Source organism: Bactrocera dorsalis, chromosome 1, assembly GCF_023373825.1.
Source record: "Bactrocera dorsalis isolate Fly_Bdor chromosome 1, ASM2337382v1, whole genome shotgun sequence".
Lineage (NCBI taxonomy): Eukaryota > Metazoa > Arthropoda > Insecta > Diptera > Tephritidae > Bactrocera > Bactrocera dorsalis.
The window spans coordinates 84,966,634-84,987,100 of NC_064303.1; the positions used below are offsets into that span (position 1 = coordinate 84,966,634).

The window sequence follows — 20,467 nt, forward strand, 5'->3', positions numbered from 1 at the left end:
GAATGTTGGATTCTGAGCAATTTTTGGTCGTCAGTCAATTTGTGCGAAACAAACCGTGCACACACCTTTCGATCCCCAAATGTTCGATCAAAATGCGATAAATCGATGTTTTGGAGATGTTCAAATCCATTTCTTTGAATCAATTCAATGATGATTTCGGCTGATTTTTGATGAATTCACGCACAGTTTCGATGGAATTTCCGGTGATCACGGATTTTGATTATCCCACTTGTTGATCGTAATTTATGTCCTCACGACCACTTTGAAAACGTTGAAATCACTCGTGAACTCTGCCGTGGGATAGGCAATCATCGCCATAAACTTGTTTCATCAATTGAAACGTTTCGGTAAGAGTTTTACCAATTTTAAAACAAAATGTAATGTTGGCTTTTTATTCGAAGCTTATTTTCGCACCGATAACACAAACATACTGACACTTAAAACGCGATAACTTCACTTCCAATACATGAAATGTCATGAAAGCACTCACTCATTGGACAATCGATAAAGCTAGCAGAGGGCGCTAGATTCAAAAAGCCCTATTTACTTTGGAACGCATCTTGTATTCAACACCTCGATAATCGAAGAAAGCTGTCAACATAGCTTTGATTTTTGTTTTTACTTTCTTAAGCCCATCCAAATGATCTTTAAAATGATTTTCACTGATCCTTCCAAGTAAGATCTCTGACTGTTAATCGTCGACTCTCAAGCACCAATTCCTTTAATTTATTGACGTGTTGATCATCAGCTGATGTATGGCGAACCTGGACGTGGTTTGTCGACAATGCGTTCTCTTTGAATAATTTGTATCAAACAATAACACTTGCACCAGATATTTGATTCCGCAAACAAAATTTAATGGAACTTCTTTGTCGAATAATTTCACTCATCGTAAAAATCGCCGAATGCACTTTAACTACTACAGAAAGACAATCATAGTGACCTAGAAAAAAAATTTTTTCGACTAATGAGTTTTCGCGCAAAATTTAAATTAAAAAGTTTTACTATTTTTTGGTCACAGAAGCATACTTTTAAGATATTTATTATTAAACTAGCTGACCCCGCAGCCGTTTTCATTCATTTTTTTATCATTTCTTTTTTTTTCAATGTAACATAGCTTGATAAAGAACATTTTTTGGTTTCTGTTCCGGTGCGTAAATGTACAGAGAAGATAGTTTTCCAACTCGTGAGTACGCCACGTATTTTTGGCCGTGTAAAAAACATAGCAGTTCCAGATTCATGACACACATTTTTAGCGACTATCCTTGTGTCCTGATGATTGTCATCTCAAATGCAATTTTTACTGGAAACGGAATCCATTTCAACTGAAATGGCAGATCGATAGAACTCACAAGAATTCGTAGAATCAAGCATTCTGCCTCCTTGTATTCGATAGGTGCGTAACAATCAGTCAGGTTCCATTACACAGTTTCGATGCATTGGGAAACATAATAATGGCAGATCCAACTTTGAGACGCAAATAATGCGATGGCATCCTCTCCAAAGAATTTAGAATTTCCATTGGATAATTCACGGCGTCGTCTTCATTGTCAAGACGATCGATCGATTTGTATGAGCGCAAGTCTACCGGAATTTGCCTTTGAATTTTCCAGTTTAAGTCAACAACATGGGTATTTTTGGCAGCTAACATTGCACGTGCACTTAAGGAATTATGGTTACGATAATTTGGCCATTGTCCAAACATTCGTGATGAGTTCATCTTTCGTGAATCGATAAACAGCAGATGGAATTGATATCTGTTTAAATGAGTTAAGCATCCGCCCACTCTACCCGGAAAAACTGGCGCACCTTAATAAACCAGCTCAGTTCACCACAGCAGATGACACTAAAACACAACTCACCACATCAGTAAACCAACCCACTCCGCAAAAAGGATGGACAAGGAAAAAGCAGGTCACTTCGTTCTTCACAAGCCGCACCCGCACATCAACATTCGCGCATTAAAATTCGTCTTCAAGATATTCGCTTCTTCACTGCGCCGCGGATTTCCCACTTTTTGCTTCGAGCATCATCGTCCCGCCTGCGCCGTCTTACAACCCTACAACGCATTCTACCTCGATTCGACGCGATATATTTTTGCAAAACATTGTATTATAAAAAAATCGATAATTTAAAATAAATTGTACTCTTTCAATAAATAACCTTTTTTCTTTTGAAAGACTCTCGCGAATGTGAGTGCAAGTGGAATCATTTAAATTGAGTGGTTGGTACTCATCGATAAATTAATTTATTACCTATTTAATCAATATCAAACCATCGGAAGTATCAATCGAAATTGATCCCTTTCCAATTTTTAGCGAAAACGATGTAAAATGTCTTCGACAATGTCATTTTTGTTCGTATCCCATAATAGACGCGGATTGGAAGGCTGATATGTCGAAATGATTATCGCCAAAAGTGCAAAGAGCAAAAACTCGTAAATGTTAATTTTGTTGGTGGCGGTGTTTCCACTGGCTGTACTGTATTCTCTAGGTTGAAATACACTCTTTGGCCATTCTCCAAATTAACTGCGAGACGCACAACAGTCGGAAAACGTTCATGAATTGCAAAAGTAAATATCCTACAAAGCGCTTTATTGCAGTTCACGTATCGACCGCATCGCTCAAGACCAATAACCGCCATGTTGCTTCTTTTGGTGACGTACTTACAAACGTATTTTATCGATTTCACCAAACTGCAATACTTAACATTGATATGAGTTTTGAATGTGTATTAGACAATAATGGTGAATACTCGTATAGTACAATCCATGTGTTGTCAACTTTGATATTCACTCTTCCAAATTGAATGCTGAATGTTCTGCCATTGCCGTCTGATGAGCAACGCCGATCCACTTTATCCATCATTTCTAGTTTGTGTTTCCGAAAGAAAAGCACGTAGATACTGTTTGCATTTATTGTGAGACATACAAACCGAAATAATACTGGATCTTTTTTTGCATCAAGAATTTCCGCATGATTGAATGATTTCATCAATTTGATCTGGTGTAACCACTATCCACCATCCACAATCCAAAGAAGAATGTATGCGTTCGGCAAACCTTTCTTTTGCTACTCAACAGAGTACATCTAGCATCTAACAGCATCATACTCGTATATATGTATATACGTTACTTCAAGATAAAGTCCATCGAAGCTGTTGCTTGAAAAGTCTCGCTGTGACACCTTGACGATCGCTTGCTGATTCACCGCGATTCATAATACCGCACGTATGTCAACACATCCTAGGAGTACTCGGTCATGTGCTTTGGGATGCCAAAAAGAACGCTGACCGATATTAGCGCGTCTTCTTCGTGGCATTGTATCAAATTTCAATCTGTAATTGATCACTTTGTGTGCAACACACATAACATTTTCACTGAATAATTTTCAAAAATTTTTGAAGCAAACGACAAATTTGCACGATTCAAATAATTGAAAAACAAAACAAAAAAAATTTAAAAAAAAAAATGGAAGGAAAAAATTAACTTTTTGAAATAATCCAATTTTCCGACTTTTCCTCACCATAAGCATACCGTTTTTTTATTTCTAAACCTTCCCCGATTCACACAGAACATTCTCTGAAAATTTCATCAAGATTGGTTCAGTCGTTCCCTTAGCGTTACTAATAAACAAACATTCATTCGTTTGTATGGAAAAAAGAAAAGGGCTGTTTTTAGGGGTTTTCAGGCAATTATTCAATTTTTTCTTGCCGTAAAAACCATCCTTGAGCCTCAACGAACATTTTAAAAAAAGAATTGGCAAAATTGGTCCAGGTGTTTTTGAGTTATGCGCTTACCAACACATTTTGCGATTCATTTTTATATATAAGAGATAAGTATGGTAAAAATTTTCTCCCAAATATTTAAGTTTTTTTCGAAGCTGCAGCGTACTTGGTCGACTAAAATCGACAGATAATCAAAAAATGTATAATAGGCATTATTTCAAGTAAGCAATTCTTGTAAAAACCCATCAATTAATTGTTTTACTTACCGTTAAATGTAAGCGCACATCTTAATTATATTTGTACATATAATAATTATTGTTTATGGCGTTAAGAAATATTATAAGAGACCGTATATAATAACACTTCAAACGGTTATGATTGATGGAAGGTGCGATGCTAATTAAACAATGAAACCTAAACGCAAAGACTAAAGGCAAAAGGTTTCAAGCGTCACGTGGCGTTTCGTAGTCAAAACAATAAAAAGCCCAAAACACAGGTGATGAAAAACGAACATTTTCATACGTACGACGATGCCACAAAACGATTCCAATTATTAAACAATGCAGAAAAACTCGTTTCCGAGTAGCACGAGTGTACGAATTTCAACAAGTTCTCTTCACGCTTCAAAATCTGGAAGCTACAACACAAGAGGTGTAAAAAAATGAAAAGCTTAATGAGACAACACATGAAGACATACCCACCGGTAGATACACAATTAGGCAACACCGCAGGCGCCTCATTTACTGGCTTCTTAAATTTCAAATATTGCTCCGCCAAAATGTTTATGAATGGCTTGGATTTTAATTGTTGTCCATATGTGATTATTTATTCTTTTACAACAATATACAAATACACTTTATGTCGCCAGTAGGGAATCCGCTGGAGAGAAGGTCACTAGCGCAGATAAAGCCCTCACGGTCCGATTGTGTATATTAAACCTTTCAAATTAATGAAAAAATTATATCGTTTTTACACTGTACTACATTTACTATTATTTTTAAACGAAGTAGAACAAAAGCCACTCTTAAAGCTATCGACGTCAAAATCTCATTAGAGAACTATGTATCAAACAGCGGGGATGTTAAAGCGGCAGTCACTACCGCGGTGGCATCCAATAGTAACAGAAAGACAAACCCGCTGCATCATCATTCACAATTACTCATCATTATTTACTTCACAGCTCAAGCTTAACAAATTGGTGGCTGATTAAAAGCGGCATTAACACCGTCATTAACAAGCGCTGCCAAATGGATAAGATACGTTGAAAGCTTAGTAATTTGAAACAAATATGTACACAGTCGGAGACCAAAGCTGCAATCAATTAACTGACAAAAATTTATTCAAATTCCGAATTGCTGAGTGGGAAATTTTCTGGCATTTCGAAATGAAAAATCAATCGCATCTTTTCTAGTTGCACAGGGATTCCGCAGAAACAGCTTTCTCCAGTTGTTGTCGTTTTAACCGATTAATTAATAGTAATCCTTGATTAGATCGTAGATCATTACCGTTATTTGAAAAAACACTTTAGCAATATATTGCCCGTAGTATGTATATCGTTGAAAGGTGTATGGAGTCTGGGTTCCTAAAAGAACACGTGTCTGAGCACTCCTCACTGACTTTGGCTTCAAGGCTGGATCAAGGAGACGCCAAGCCGAAATCTGACGGTTCCTTCGTTACCCACATAGGGAGTTGTGGGTGGGAAGAACCCATTTGAGGAGAGGGACAGTGAGCTTCTTTACGGATGGGTCAAATATTGGGAGGAAGGTTGCTGGAGGGGTTTACTATCAAGATCTCTCTATCAAATTCAGCTTCAGGCTTCCTGACTATTGCAGTGTCTTCGAGGCCAAAGTTGCAGCAATTAAGGTAGCAGTAAATTTACTGCTCCAGAGTGCAGCCTCCTTCAGAAAAGTAACCATCCAGTCAGATGCCAGAGCGGCGATGCGTTCAGGGCTGGTCAAAAAGGTCAAAAAGTGTCTAACCTCGCTATCAATAGCATCGAGTGTCTTTGTGATAAGAGTGGTATGGGCGCCAGGCCAGAGTGGAGTCGCAGGAAACTACAAAGCTAAACTAGCTAGTGATCTCTTTGCACTATTGACGTCTATGCAGTAAGGCTAGAAATCCTACCAGTCGCCACCCGCAAAAGCTGTATGGAAAAAGATCAGGCGGAGACAATTCGTCACTTCTTTCTTAATTGCCCGCGTGTGGGAGGTCAAGACTTAAAGACTTGGGAGCGCATACCGTCAGACATCAGGAGTTCTACTTTTCTATTTGCTCACAAAGGACTTCATATAGTGGTCTATATGCGATTTTTTTTCATTGTGTTGAAAATGCCAAATTTTATACCGAAAAGTAATTATTATCGGAAAACATTAGTTTTTGCTTTTGAAGAAAAGAAAATCAAGTTTGTGCAAATGGTTTCGAGAAAAATGTCCACTCTATTGAAAGGTGAGCTTATGACACAACGAAGAAAAGTTTGGCACACTTTACGATCTCCTCAATATAGTGACCGATTCACCTCCATATATTTTGATTTTCGTTTTTCTTCTACCGAACTGGAAGATCGCTATTATCTGTGGAGAGGGTGCTAACACCCAACCAATACTTCATACTTTTTTCGATGTTTCTTGCGGAGAAATGTTCGGCAGGAAGCCAAACCCGAGCTCGAGGACGTAGTGGAAGACCCATTTTATTTAATGATTCCAGACTGTCTCCTCGTGGAGATTTGCTGATCGCCTCTCAGCGCACCTTATGCGCTTCTGAACCCCGTGTTGCCAATAACTTAGGGTAAATAACACTTAAATTTATTCGATTTTGAACTCAAAGAGTAAGCCGAAGCTCAAGTATTGCTGAATAAAAAAAGAAAGCGAATGTATTACTTGTGCATTGCATAAATTGAGCTGAGGTTATATCACCATTGAACGGTTTAGCACCGCTGAATAAATACATATCTTGATTTTGTTTCAAGATTAACATAAGTAAGTGCCGTTGCGAGTGACGACGACAATCAATTTCATCGACTTAAGTAAACTGAATTCAGTTCAACTATGCCACATGCCACAATAAGAGAGGATTTAAAAAATGCGAAGAACGCGCATAACAAAAAGTAAGGAAGGCTGAGCTGAGATGGTTAGATATTAACGTAATTTGAATAAAAGTGACTTCCGAGCATTGTTACATGTCAACTCTCATTTTTCATTATTATATTTTGCACAATATTTAAGAATCAGAATCAATTGACCTGCTCCCTTTATAATTATCGCACCATATACTAAATTATTACTGATGATAGACCGATATCGCTGATTTTAGATACCGAATAAAAAAGCCATAGAATTTAATACTTCGAAGGCAAATATTTCGATTTTGAAGGCTAACTTCGAAAAACATAGAAATTAATTTTTTACTTGTGGTAGCAGTTATTGAAAAAGTTGTACAACGTGATGACTAAAACAGAGTACCACGTGCCGTAAAAACACATACTACTTATTCTTGTATATGCGTTAACGAGAAGGGAAACCTCTGCCAATTAGGTCTCGATTTGGCTGCAATTAAGCGTTCATTATGATTAACACAAAGGGCATGAGAGCAATGAAAGCGCTGGTTTCCGGTTGCTTTTATTGCTTCTATTGTGATGCAAGTACAAGTGGTTTTAGTTGTTGTATGTTCCACTATGCGTGAACTGCTATCGCAGAAATGTGCGATCAAAGCAAATTTGATGCTAAAGAGCTCGCTCACCTATTTCCGTTAAGTAATCTACATAATAACGCACATACATGACATAATCGAACTGCAAAGAAAGTTTATTTGTCGTTTTCACTGTTACGACCTAATTTATAATTCTGTTGCTTATTGGTTTTTCAGAAATGTCCTGAGTTCAAAGCACATCTCGGCACTAACTCTTTTGCAACTAGTCATTAGTCATTAATTATAATTTATACTTTATGCATGTATAGAACATAAAAGTTCATCAGTTGTATCTCTTTTAGACTACAAATACGGAGAGCAACTCATACAAATATGTTTAGTCCATACTGCTCTGATCTATAATTATTTGAATTGACTATTTGATGGACTTATCTCTTGATATGTAATCCGACTATATGATTAAGGGAAAGGTATATGTATATTTTCTCTTGTTTTTAAAATACACATAAGAAAGGTAAAGTATTAAATCCTCGCTAGAGCCATATGTAGTAGTTTACGCAAGTTAGGAAAGTTCCCTAAGCGCCATTAAATTGAGAGAGGTCAGAAAGGATTTTTTACATATGGCTCAAGCAGCTCACGACTTCCGGTTTAAGGCCGCTTGAAAGAGAGCTAAAGTGAGAAGGCGAGTCATCCTTTCCCAGAGTTGAGCACTGAGCTTGGGACCCGACACGTTAAAAAAACATCTGAAATGAAAAGAATTAAACAACTTCGGATGAGTGATCCCCTTTTGATGACGACCACTGCAAACGTATTAAGGATTACGATACGATTAAGGGCATGAACCTAGAATGTTCATGCCCGACAATTGTAATTTAAGTGTGCTCTGTCTAATCCACAAAAACCGACACCCCATAATCTGGGATAAGCCTCCTCAACTCCGGATATAAGATTCTATCGAGGGTATTGTGTGAAGGATTAAAGCCCACCGTCAACAAACTGACATAACTCCATTCATAGTGGCTTCAGGAATGGAAAATCTACAATTCACCAGATATTCTTCCCATGACAATTCAAAGGCAGAGACCCGTAGGATCGACATGTCTGAATTTGAGATTCCCGCAAATCTAATACGGCTGTGTAAACTGGTGTTGAGCAATACCAAAAGCTCCGTCAGGATCAGGAAGAACCTTTCCGAGCAGTTCGATACCAATCGAGGTTTCAGACATGGCGACTTCCTATTGGGCGACTTCTTCAATCTACTCCTGCAAAAAATTGGGTTTGTTAGTGAACGAGGGCCAGACGAAATATCTCTAGTCATCAAACAAACAGTCGTCGCACTCGCGACTTGGCTCCCACTTTACTGTTGACAGTCATAACTCCGAAGTCGTAGTTAAGTTCCTTTATCTTGGAACCAGCATTAACACCAACAACAAGGGTAGCCTCGAAATCGAACTCAGAAATACTCTTGCTAACTGATGCTGCCCGGACTGAGTGGGTAATTGAGAAAAAGGTCCTCTCTCGACGAACATAGATCAAATTCTGTTGTATGATGCAGAGGCATGGACGATGACATCATTTGATGAGTGGGCGTAACGAGCTTTCAAAGAAAGGTTCTGTGGAAGACTTCTTTGCGCATTGGCAACGGCGAATACCACAGTCGATGGAACAATGTTGTATATACGATGACATTGACATATGTAGTTCATTAAAATAATATTGAAGTCCCCGCCGGAGGAAGCGGAGGAAGAGGCAGATCTACACTCCGTTGGAAAGACCGTGGGGAGAAGGACCTGGCTACACTTGGAATTGCCACAAATCACTGAAAAGGAAGGACGACTGTTGCGCTGTAGTTAACTCAGCTACAACCTCATAAGCGGTATCTACGCCAAAAAATAAAAAGAAATACATTCCGCCACATTCCGTTAATCAAAAATTAGCGGCTTCTTCCTTAACGGTAAACTTCACGTTGAGTCAAACACACCAACATTTTGTTTTGATTTGAAAGTATTTCTGTGGTTCACTGAATTTAATGCATAATCATTAGCAGATTCCCAAGGTGATGCATACGACATTAATTAAAATCACTCAAATAAAAGCGAAACGAAACAAAGCAGTATCTGACTGTGAGATTGAAACGTTTACGCGCCTGAAACTTAGGTTTTCTACTTTACTCTTTCCACTTCGTGGGAAAAGTGCAATACAACAAAATAAAATTCGAAATAAATACTAAAAATAAAAATATTTACAATAAGGAAACTTGTATAAGATAATTTTCATATAATACGCAGTTTGGAAGCAAAGCTTTACTAAAATGTACGAAACAGTTCCGATAAGTACTTACACTACAAATGTGGTTGTTGAAAAACAAAAAACTTCGAAAATGGCTATATAGTGTATTTCTCAAGATTTTTGCTTGATATGCTTTACACAGTTCTATTCCAAAAAATCGGTGCAGTAGTTGGTTATAGTAGAGCCAAATTTACCTAGATAGTTGATGTAGGTTGCAGCTTACAAATTACAAAAAATGGTTGTCATCACCTTTCCGTCCTTTTGAACAGTCTTTGCTTTCTTAGGAGAAGGGTCGCTACGTGTAGTCTATAGTGTCGACTGTTACTTGACCTCGGCAGTCCACTAGTGGATCTATGTTTCATTGCCAGTCACGAAACCGGCACACTAACAATTTGAAATCGTAGACTTTTGTCCTGTTATCCTACATGTTAGTTATTTTTGGCATCTGGAAGTGGCTCATAACAAATCGATGTGGCACCACTTGGAAACTCATTAAACCAATTTCCTTCCAAACACAAGATTCGAACAATCAACCGATATCATAATTTTGGCTTCCAATAGTCAACATGTAGAAAAGTCAAAAGTTTCGGTGAATATTTTCGAACTTACACACAAATTTGAAAAGGCGTTTCAGACTGCTTGGAAGTACAAGGCCAAACTTTAAACGCGTTTTGCTCAAAATGATATTTTAAAGTCGGTGCACAATTTATAACACGAGCTTTTAAATATATTTTTTATAATTAATAGAAGATTTTGTTCTCACCGATAAATATCGATTTTGTTACTTGAGAGCCACAATTTTGTCAAAGAATTTTATATTGATTATTCCTTCCATAAATTTACTATATTTAACATTTCTTTAAATCTGTTTGGTTTTTTTAATTTCATAGGATCCAATTCAGAGATATAGTGGTCAAAATAAACATTTACACTCAACTAAGCCTTAAAATACAGTTAAAAAATACTATCGGTACAAATTTTTGGATCAATAAAAGTTTTCTCAGAAAAATTCTTAAAAAATCGCATTTGTTCGGCCTTCTAACAGTATGTAACCCCCTAACAGACCGCATAACATTTATAACTGTCATTTTTCAACAACTTTATACATTTTTACTAACATTTATTAATTTTCTTAGCTGATTTGATTAAATATTTACTGAAACACTTTTCTTTCTGAGTAACACTGTCCCAAATACACCTCAACTTCAACTCTTTGAGAGCTCTCTGAGTGGGAGAGCATTTCCGAAACACACAAAACAGCCAACTAGACTCCAGTATTGCACTGAATTTAACCGCAGAATGAATGTAAACAAAGCATTCATTTTACCGGCAAACATGAAAATGATGCTACATTCATTTTCGCTCTCGCGTTCATTTTCAATTGCCTCTCCCACACGATCAGCACGTGCAGCCAAACCAGTTGTTTGCCACACAAGGCCTACACGAAAAGGGGAGTCTCTACAGATCCATACGAACAAAGTAGCACACAGACGAGGAAGACGGTTGGTGATGATCGCGAGCTGTGATATGTGATCAGGCGGACTTCAGTTGCATGTAAACAAACGTGACGCGCGGTTGTACGAATGAATTACGGTTGTGCGCATTTGCTTAATGAGTGTTGAGGTATACTCGTACGTAGTTGCGACCCCATTGACTTTTGCGAAAGTGATTTTAAGTAAAAAATATTTATTTTCGATTTGGAGTTTTTCAATTCGTGTTCATACATATCTACATATACGTATGTACGAATATGTAGAAAAAAATATATTTTTTTTAATATCTTCACGACGGATGTGCAGAACATTTGTTGCACATGTTTCGGATTGAAGTGTAAAAGTACGCAATGTTCGCACACCATCTTTCTATTTTCGGAACGATGGGGCACGCAACTGGCGACTGCAGTGAGTGTGAGTGAATCCGGCTACGTAGTGTACGCAAAATTTGTTTTTGGTGTTTTTTATGTGCAACAAGATTTCTTAGGCGCGTCGGTGCAGCGCCTTGGCTCCCCTATTTGTTTTGAGATTTCGTCTCGTATCCGTGCTTTATTTTATGCGTTTACGTCCGGTGTTGCCGTCCTTTTAACGGTGGTGTTGCAAGTTAAAATCAACAGTCTATAATTTTTTCAGTTGAAGTTATGAAAATCAACTTTTTTGCCACAAAAATTGATCTCGGTCTCTACAAACGGTGCAGTGTTTTCAAGCGGTTGCTGCTGAGACCCGAATACGTTTAATTGTGTATTGCATCGAAATGTGGCTATGTATGTATGTGCTATATGAGCAATATGCGTATGAATATTTATTTGTTTCTGTTGTTGCAAGAATCTTGACATGACTCCTGCATGCCGCATTGTGTATTTATAAATATTTTCGTGAAGAGTAAAACGAATGAAAAGTAAACAATTTTTAGCAACGAAATGTGTATGAAGATGAAGTGCTTTTTAGAGAAATTCAAATGAAATCAGTGTATATATGTATTTACATATGAATAATAATTTGTTATATTTATGTATGTATGTGTATCTAGAAATCTGAATGATATACCAATTTCGTCTTAAATATAAAAAAAATTTTATTGAAATCCACGAAATCAATTCAAAGTCGCGATAAATGTGTTATAAATATTTTGCTATATACAAATGTATATACATACATACATATGTGCATACGTACATATATACATACATACATACTTACATACAAATATATACATATAAATCAAATATTGGCCGCCGCGAGTGTGATTCGCTCAAATTATAGCAATAATCGTTGCCACTTCATAATTTATGTGGATTCTTATCAGTGAATCGCACGTAATTTGCCATCATTTCTCGGATTATCTTGCACCATATATACACACAACAAGCGAACTCAAATCTAAACAGATTACATTTGCAATTATTCACACAAACATAACATACATACTTACATACCAGTGTACGTAATTTGCAATGCATGCAAATGCATGAAAACGCCTCTAACAAATTTAGATTCTTCGTTGTGTTCTTTGGGGTTACTACATACATACATATGTATTTACAGCTTGCACTTTCTTGTGAATCTTCGACACAGCCCCAGTGGGCGCAAATCATTTTGCAAACGTTGATTGCTGTCTGCACTGAGTGTGGTAAGTATAACGTGATTGCAATTGCCACCGAGTTGGTTTCATGGGTGGCCACAACAGAACAGCCTTGCTACTGTTGTATCTTTTTTGGGTTTTATACTCTTGCAACTTGATTGTACAGAGTATAATAGTTTTGTGTAGCTAACTTTTGTTTTTAACAACTAGTACAACTGATCGAGATAGATATTGGAATATATGTATATACAGTATCCGACAAAACTATGTATACCCCAACACATTTTATATTGTTCTTTGAATATTTTTTTCAAAAGTTCAACAATTAAAAAATTGTACATACGGTAAGTGCACACTGTTAGTTGACAATTAGTAACGGTATGATATTTACCGTTAGCTTTTATTTTGCTTGCAGAATGTGCACTTGTTGATGATCAGTTGAACTTTGCAGGTGACAAAATTATGTATACCGTGGCAATATTTGTGCGTAGTGCTTCTCTGCGTAAATAGTTTTTGCAAATATTTAGAAGCAAACTCGACAAAGGTAAAATTTCATGAATTTATACTCGATAAAAGTGTTTGGGTAAATAATATAAAGATTTTATTTAGTGAAATAATTTCATAGGATCCAATTCAGAGATATAGTGGGCAAAATAAATATTTAGCCTCATACTGAGTCTTAAAATACAGTTAAAAAATACTATCTGTACAAATTTTTGGATCAATAAAAGTTTTCTCAGAACAAATTCTTGAATTCGCATTTGTTCGGCGTTCTAATAGTATATAACCCTCTAAGAGACCGCATAACATTTATAACTGTCATTTTTCAACAACTTTATACATTTTTACTAACATTTATTAATTTTCTTCGCTGATTTGCTTAAATATTTACTGAAACATTTTTCTTTCTGAGTAACACTGTCCCAAATACACCTCAACTTCAACTCTTTGAGAGCTCTCTGAGTGTGAGAGCTTTTCCTGTACCTAAACATACACATGATTTTATACTCGATAAAAGTGTTTGGGTAAATAATATAAAGATTTTATTTAGTGAAATGCCAAGATCTGCAGAAATAAACGTGGGCCTACGAAAATTGATTGTTCATAATCATTTAGATGGAATGGGATACGGAAAAATTGCAAACAAATATTCTAAAAGCAAAGGCACAATCCAAAAAGGGATACAAAATTACCAAAAAAATGGTGGGCTAGAGATTGCTCCAAGATCAGGCCGCCCTAGAATAACTACAGTGATCCGACACAGATCCGACTGTATCAGCCCGATTTATTAAGCAGAGCCTTCAAATAGATGTTTCTGAGCGAACAATTCAACGAAGAATTCGAGAAGACGGGTACACTACAAGATTAAAAAACCGTTCATCAGCAAGAAAAATTTTAAGGCACGATTGGAGTTTGCAAAAAAGTATTACAAACTGCCACCAAATTTTTGGAAAAAAGTAATTTGGAGTGATGAAAGCTAATTTGAATTTAAAAATACTGAAGGACGGCAAAAAGTTTGGCGAAAGAGCCACGAGAAGCTTCAGAGTAAATGCATTCAAAGCACCATAAAGTTTGGAGGCGGAAATGTATTGGTTTGGGGTTGTTTTAGCTACAGTGCTCTCTCAAATCTCGTAATGATTGAAGGTAAAATGACGGGAGAGTCTTATGTTCAAATGTTAAGTACCATTTTGGAGTCAGCTACGCAAAAAATGGGCATACAGGATAACTTCATATACCAGCAGGACAACGACCCCAAGCATACAAGTCGGGTTGCAAAAGAATACTTCGAACAAAAATCGATAGAACTCCTACCATGACGTGCCCAAAGCTCCGACTTAAACCCCATTGAGCACTTATGGCAATATTTGGATGACAAGCTTGACCGATCTTCTTGCCGTTCAAACAAAGGCGAGATTTTTAATAAATTGAAAGACTCCTGGGAAAACATACCCCAATCACTTCTTCAAAACTTGTTTGACAGCTTGCCTCGACGTCTATTGGCAGTAATTAATGCTAAGGGTGGCAACCCTAAATATTGAAGCTCTAGTGTCAAGGTAACCTCAAAATTTATTCGGGTATACATACTTTTGTCGTTGCTAAGAATTTCTCTTTTTCAGATTACCACGTATTTTGCAGTCACTAGCACTAAAATGCAGAAAATTAATTTAATTTTTTGTATGAAGTATACTCATAAGTAAAAACAAAAACCATGCAAAAAAATAAACTTCAGTTTTCAAAAGATATGATAATTTTCTTTTCAACTTTCATGGGGTATACATAGTTTTGTTGGATACTGTATATATTTGTATATAAATGATCAGGATGATGAGACACATCCTAATGAAACTCAGTATACAGGTTACTTGGCAAAAAAGTAAGAACGAGACCACTTCCACGCCCACAAAATGCCATTAATGCAAAGCCTATAAAGTGCCATAACTAAGTACTAAAATAATATATAGATAGTTTGGCGAGGATTAAAAGTTGAATTTCAAGAAGTGGGTGTAGCTCCGCCCCTAATAGGTTTAATGTATATACCTTCCAAACCGCTGAAGCTAAAATAGCCATATGCATTGAAGATAAATTGTATAAGAACCCCTACCTATTGTGTGAAAATCATTGACATTGATTATGACCCCGCTCACTCCCTTTATAACGGAAGTACCAACACAATTAAAAGTGCTATAAATCAATAACTAAATACTCCAGAGACATTAAATCAATTAAACGAGATGGTATTAGGAAACTTCATAAGAGAAGGGGTACAACTGGACAATGGGCGTGACACCGCCTTCCTTTAGGTGGAATCAAATATCTCGGGACCAGCTTGACCGATTTCAACCAAATTACACGTTGTAGCTCTTATACACTTAAGTCCTTTTGATTCTTTTACTTTTCTGTATAAAAATCTAGAAGCAATTAATATAAGAAAATAAATCTTTTCACGAAAATTGTCCAAATCGAACCGAAATTGTTGACACTCTTAATTACAGAATATGTGGACCCCAGTATCTATAGTTGACTTTTAATCGAAAATATCGGTCAATGTATGTATAGAATATACAATTAAAATCCGAGAGAATATTTTCCTCCAGCACGGCCAACAACATTAACAGATGATCAACATGTCAAAAAAATGAACAGTCAGAAATCTTATCTAGGAAGGATCAGTGAGACACCTTTTGATAGATCATTTGGGCCTAAGAAAAGCACATTAACGTCTGTGAAATAATACTTTCCAACAAGAAGGATGTCATGAATTGTATTATTACTAGCGATGTGTCTTGGATCTATGCTTACAAACCGGAAAGAGATGATCAATTGGCCGACTCTCGTGGTGAAGGTGAGCCGAAGCCGAAAAAGCACTCTTGCTTTCTGCATCATCATAATACACCGTCGCATACTTTATTGAGTCTTCGTATTTTTCAACAAATTCAAAAATTCAAATAGGAAAAAAGCTTCTACTAATACATGTCGGTAAATCCGTCACCCGTATCCGAAATGAAACTAAGACAAAGAAAAGTTGCGATTTCTAGGAGTGTATTTTAACCATTTGCTTAAATCTATCAAGTTGATTAATGTTGCGCCATCCGATATGGTTCGCGGAAGTCATTGGTCGAAACAGCCGCAACGTAAGAGATAATCAAATGTGAGATCTGTAGAATCTTACATATACGACTCCAATAAGAATCTATCTATCAAACTGACTTATTTGTTAAGAGGCGGCTTATCAGTTTTTTAATTTAATTCATTACTCATACGATTATTTAATTTTTGAAAATATTGATATATTCCATCTAAAAAGGATGTTTACTGCTGTGTGTTTTCAACGTTGCAATATGCAAAAAAGCAAGACCAAGAAATGGAGGATATGATAATCTTTGGACCAGAGGTGTCATATGTCATTATGTTTTGCTTTACTACCTTTGATAAATTTAGTTATAATGGCGTCTTGTAGCAAGTGGGTCCACTTTGCCCACTTTCAAACTGAGAGGAAATTTGTTTCAGATCACTCATATCGTCGTATTACTTTTACAGTTCTTCGATCCATTGACTGCAGTATTCGCCGTTGCCAATGCGCAAAGTACCATAAATTTTCCGCAGAACCTTTCTCTGGAAGACTAGTTGATGTTGTCATCGTTAATGCCTCAGCACCATATAACAGGACGAAGATGATCAGTGTCTTGTTGATTGTGTCAATTGTGCTGCTCAGTCCGAAGTAGCACCTGTTGGCAGGAGTTATTTCACGTTGGATTTCTTGGCTGACGTTGTTGTTGGTATTAATACCGATTCCAAGATAGACGAATTTATCTACGAATTCGAAGTTATGACAAGAAACAGCGAAAGGGGGTCGCCTTGTCTTGAACCTCGTTTGGTATCAAACGGCTCGTAGAGGTCCCTTCCGATCCTGACGAAGCTTTTGCTATTGTGTCAGTGTATACAGCCGTTATAGTTTTGGCGCATGGGAAATATAGTCAGTAGTTCAGTAAAGTGTTTTTAATTAAACGTACCATTAGATATGTTCGCTTTAAGTTAATATCTCAAGAAGATATATGAAGCATAACTTGTCCTAAAAGCCAACATTTATTTACATCGGATTTAACGACTTTCTATTTCAATGCTAAAAGTTTCTTTTAAGCTAATAACTTCTAATGAGATCACGAAATGATATAAGAGTAATCACAAAAATACAAAAAATTAAACAAAATGAAAACTGTTGTGTTGGGGACAATGAATTATGGCAATTCATTATTTCGTTGTCCTATGTTTGTCTGTCTTATATTTCACTGTACTTAAGAATTGCTGCAGTGATGCTACCTTCATATGATGAAAATGCACTGCAACTTTGACATGCACTTGTCACTTAGCAGAACACTTCCTTCAACTTCCATCATTTGCTCGGTCGGCTATGAAAAACCCCAGTAAAAAACATATTTGTGTTTTTTGTTATTATTTCATTTCGCTTATTTTGTATTTGTGATTGTCAGTTGTTACCCCTGTTAAGCATGCGCTGTCCTACAAATTGCTTTGCACACTGGTTGCGTCGGCTAGGGTCCACGCCGGCGACACATGTATGCATTTTTACTTTACACAATGTACATATATATATACATGTATGGACTGCTATGTGTGTTGCACTGTCGTTCAAGTGCTCTCTATAGCATTCGACAGCGCAAACAACTCGAGGTACAACAACAAATATAGCAAGTGGAGCAGCAAGCAAAATAAACTAAGTAACGGCCACTTGGGGAGCGTATAGTTAGCACAATAAAAATATGTATATGTGTGTGTGCATATATAAAAGTGGCAGCAGCAGCAGCGGCGGTGGGAGCAATAATAGTACTTGCAACTAGCTGCATACTACGGTTGGCTGTAAGGTCACACGCTGCCGGCACTTGGCGTCCTCATATATACATAAATACCGTTGGGTATGTATGCCACGTATATGTGGTAATGCCACTCACCCACACACACACACACGGAGTCACTGCAATAAGTACTTGTACTTATCACCGAGTCATGTGCAACATTTATGCATGTTGTTGTTGTCCAACGTAGCGTTTTCGTTCGTCTTCGCTGTCATTATCGCGCATGTGGTTGCTATTATTTTTCTTGCTGCTTGCAGTTGTTTTTGCTGATATTTTTACCAATGCTGCGCGGTGCAACATTGTTTATTTTAAACTGTTGCGGTTGCCCCAACGACTGCTCCATTACTCGGCTGCGAGGCGAAATTGTCCCACAATTTTCTTGATTTTTCACTAAAATTGTCACTGCTTTTTTGGTTGCCTCATTTTGTATTTGTTGTTTTATGCAATCTTCGCTCGCTTAGCTGACAGCTAAAATGCTCTTAATGATTTTTCTTTTTCTAGTGTGGGAAACGAAGTTTGCGGTTTGCTCTGCAAACCTCCGTTGCATGCAACTGTTCATTTGAATTTGGCAAGCTATAAACAGTGTCTCTACCATTATTTAGTTAATATCCATTTGCATTCTTGCACTCAAGATTGCCGCAGAAGATCGTAACTCTTGGTTATAAATAAAAGTGTCAGCCAGTGCCACTTTACGACCTTCACCGCCATGCAGAAGCATTTTTCGTTGAAAATTTAATTTATTTGGCTGCACTTCGCCAAAATCCCACCCAATGTCACGTACTCGGTTTTGAAGGCGGTTACAGAATATCTTCATGATCAGTGCTGTCAATGGCTAATTATTGTGGCTTCCATAGTGACCACACCAGATGCTGGCCACCGGTGCACACAAACACATGCGAAGGGTGTGCTTTTGACATGCGATTGACAAAGTGACAATTAAGCAAATACATAGTGGTTTAAGAATGCTAAAAACCATGTTTTTGGTATGCTCTCTGAAATAGAGATTTGGTTGAATTTCTTAGTGGCAGCCTCCGTAAACTGCCTGCGCCCTTACAACTCATTCCGATAGTTAGTTATATTGAGTATTTACCATACTTGGTCTGCACGACGACTTCTGTTTTCTCTATAATAATCTGAAATTTCATAGAACTTTTCGAGCATTACCGCTGCGGCCTGCTTGTCAAGCTCTTCGTACTCACGTATTTCGGCCTCTCTCTGTTTGTCTGCAAATGCGTCTCATTGCCCTCTTCAACTCTCGGTATCTATCCCATTCCGCACGTGTTATGGTCGATTGCAACGTTGGGAATCGATCCTCAAACAACCAGGTTTCTTGGTGAATAATACTGGAAGTTGTACTAAAGTCAACCATATTTCGGGCCCTGGCGAAGTCGTTCGGCCTTAACCCATTTGGAGACGCTTCATCATGGAGGCTAAATTTAAAGACCGTTGTGCCAAAGATACCTTCTTTGGTCACCCTGGCGTTAAAGTTGTCAAACACGCCCACAAGCCTTGTCTTCCGTTGTGGGATGGGAGCAAAATAGCGATAGGTTGAATTCATCCACCGGGGTAAATGCCAGTACTCGGCGACGGAGTCCCTCTCTAACCACGAATTTCACACCGAATTTGCGCTTCTTTGTATGGCCTCTGAATTAGATGCCACATGGACCTACTCGTCTCAGTCCTTGTCCCGCTCATTGCATTTCTTGGACGGCGGTGATGTTGGTCTTTACTCTAATAAGGACATCAACCAGCTGGTCAGCGGCACCTTTTCAATTAAGGAACCGGACATTCCAAGTTCATGCCCTTAAATCGTAATCCTTAATGTGTTTGTGGAGATCGTCATCAAAAGGGGGTCTCTCATTCCTTTTTATGGGGAGCTTTAAGGCGTTCAAATACAACCAAAATTCAAAAATAACCAAAATTCCAGCCAATACTGCACCGGGCTTTCAAAAATTGGCAGAAACGAGTGGAGATATACAAAGGGAACATTGGTGGTCATTTGGCCAACACTTTGTTCACTTCTTAAATTTTATAAAATTATCTGGCTAACAAAAACAACATAATTCATTTTGACCAAATTTGAGTGTTTTATTTCATTTTAACATCGGGTCGTTATTATTGGTAGACCCTTTATATATATATGTAAGAATATACTAATTCTAGAAGATGGAACCGATTTTTGCTAACAGTCAACTCTTACATTTATGAGAACGAAGGCCGTCAACAATTCGAACATTATAGCTATTAGTTAAGTCTCACTACTCTCTCCAACTTTAGAGATTTTTGTTACGTAACGAGCAAATAATAGTTCACTGTACAGAGTAAACTATTAGCTCTTAAACACAGACGCCGTTGTGTCTCAA

General features: G+C 37.4%; 1 protein-coding gene across 1 annotated transcript in view; it reads left to right on the forward strand.

Moving 5' to 3' along the window:
* Positions 1-12,344: 12,344 nt before the first annotated feature.
* LOC105223163 (neural-cadherin) overlaps positions 12,345-20,467 on the forward strand; it is a 333,332-nt gene continuing 325,209 nt past the window's right edge. Inside the window, exon 1 of the mRNA XM_049446299.1 lies at positions 12,345-12,783. The gene's annotated coding sequence lies outside the window, so the exon portion shown is untranslated. The remainder of the gene's footprint in view (positions 12,784-20,467) is intronic.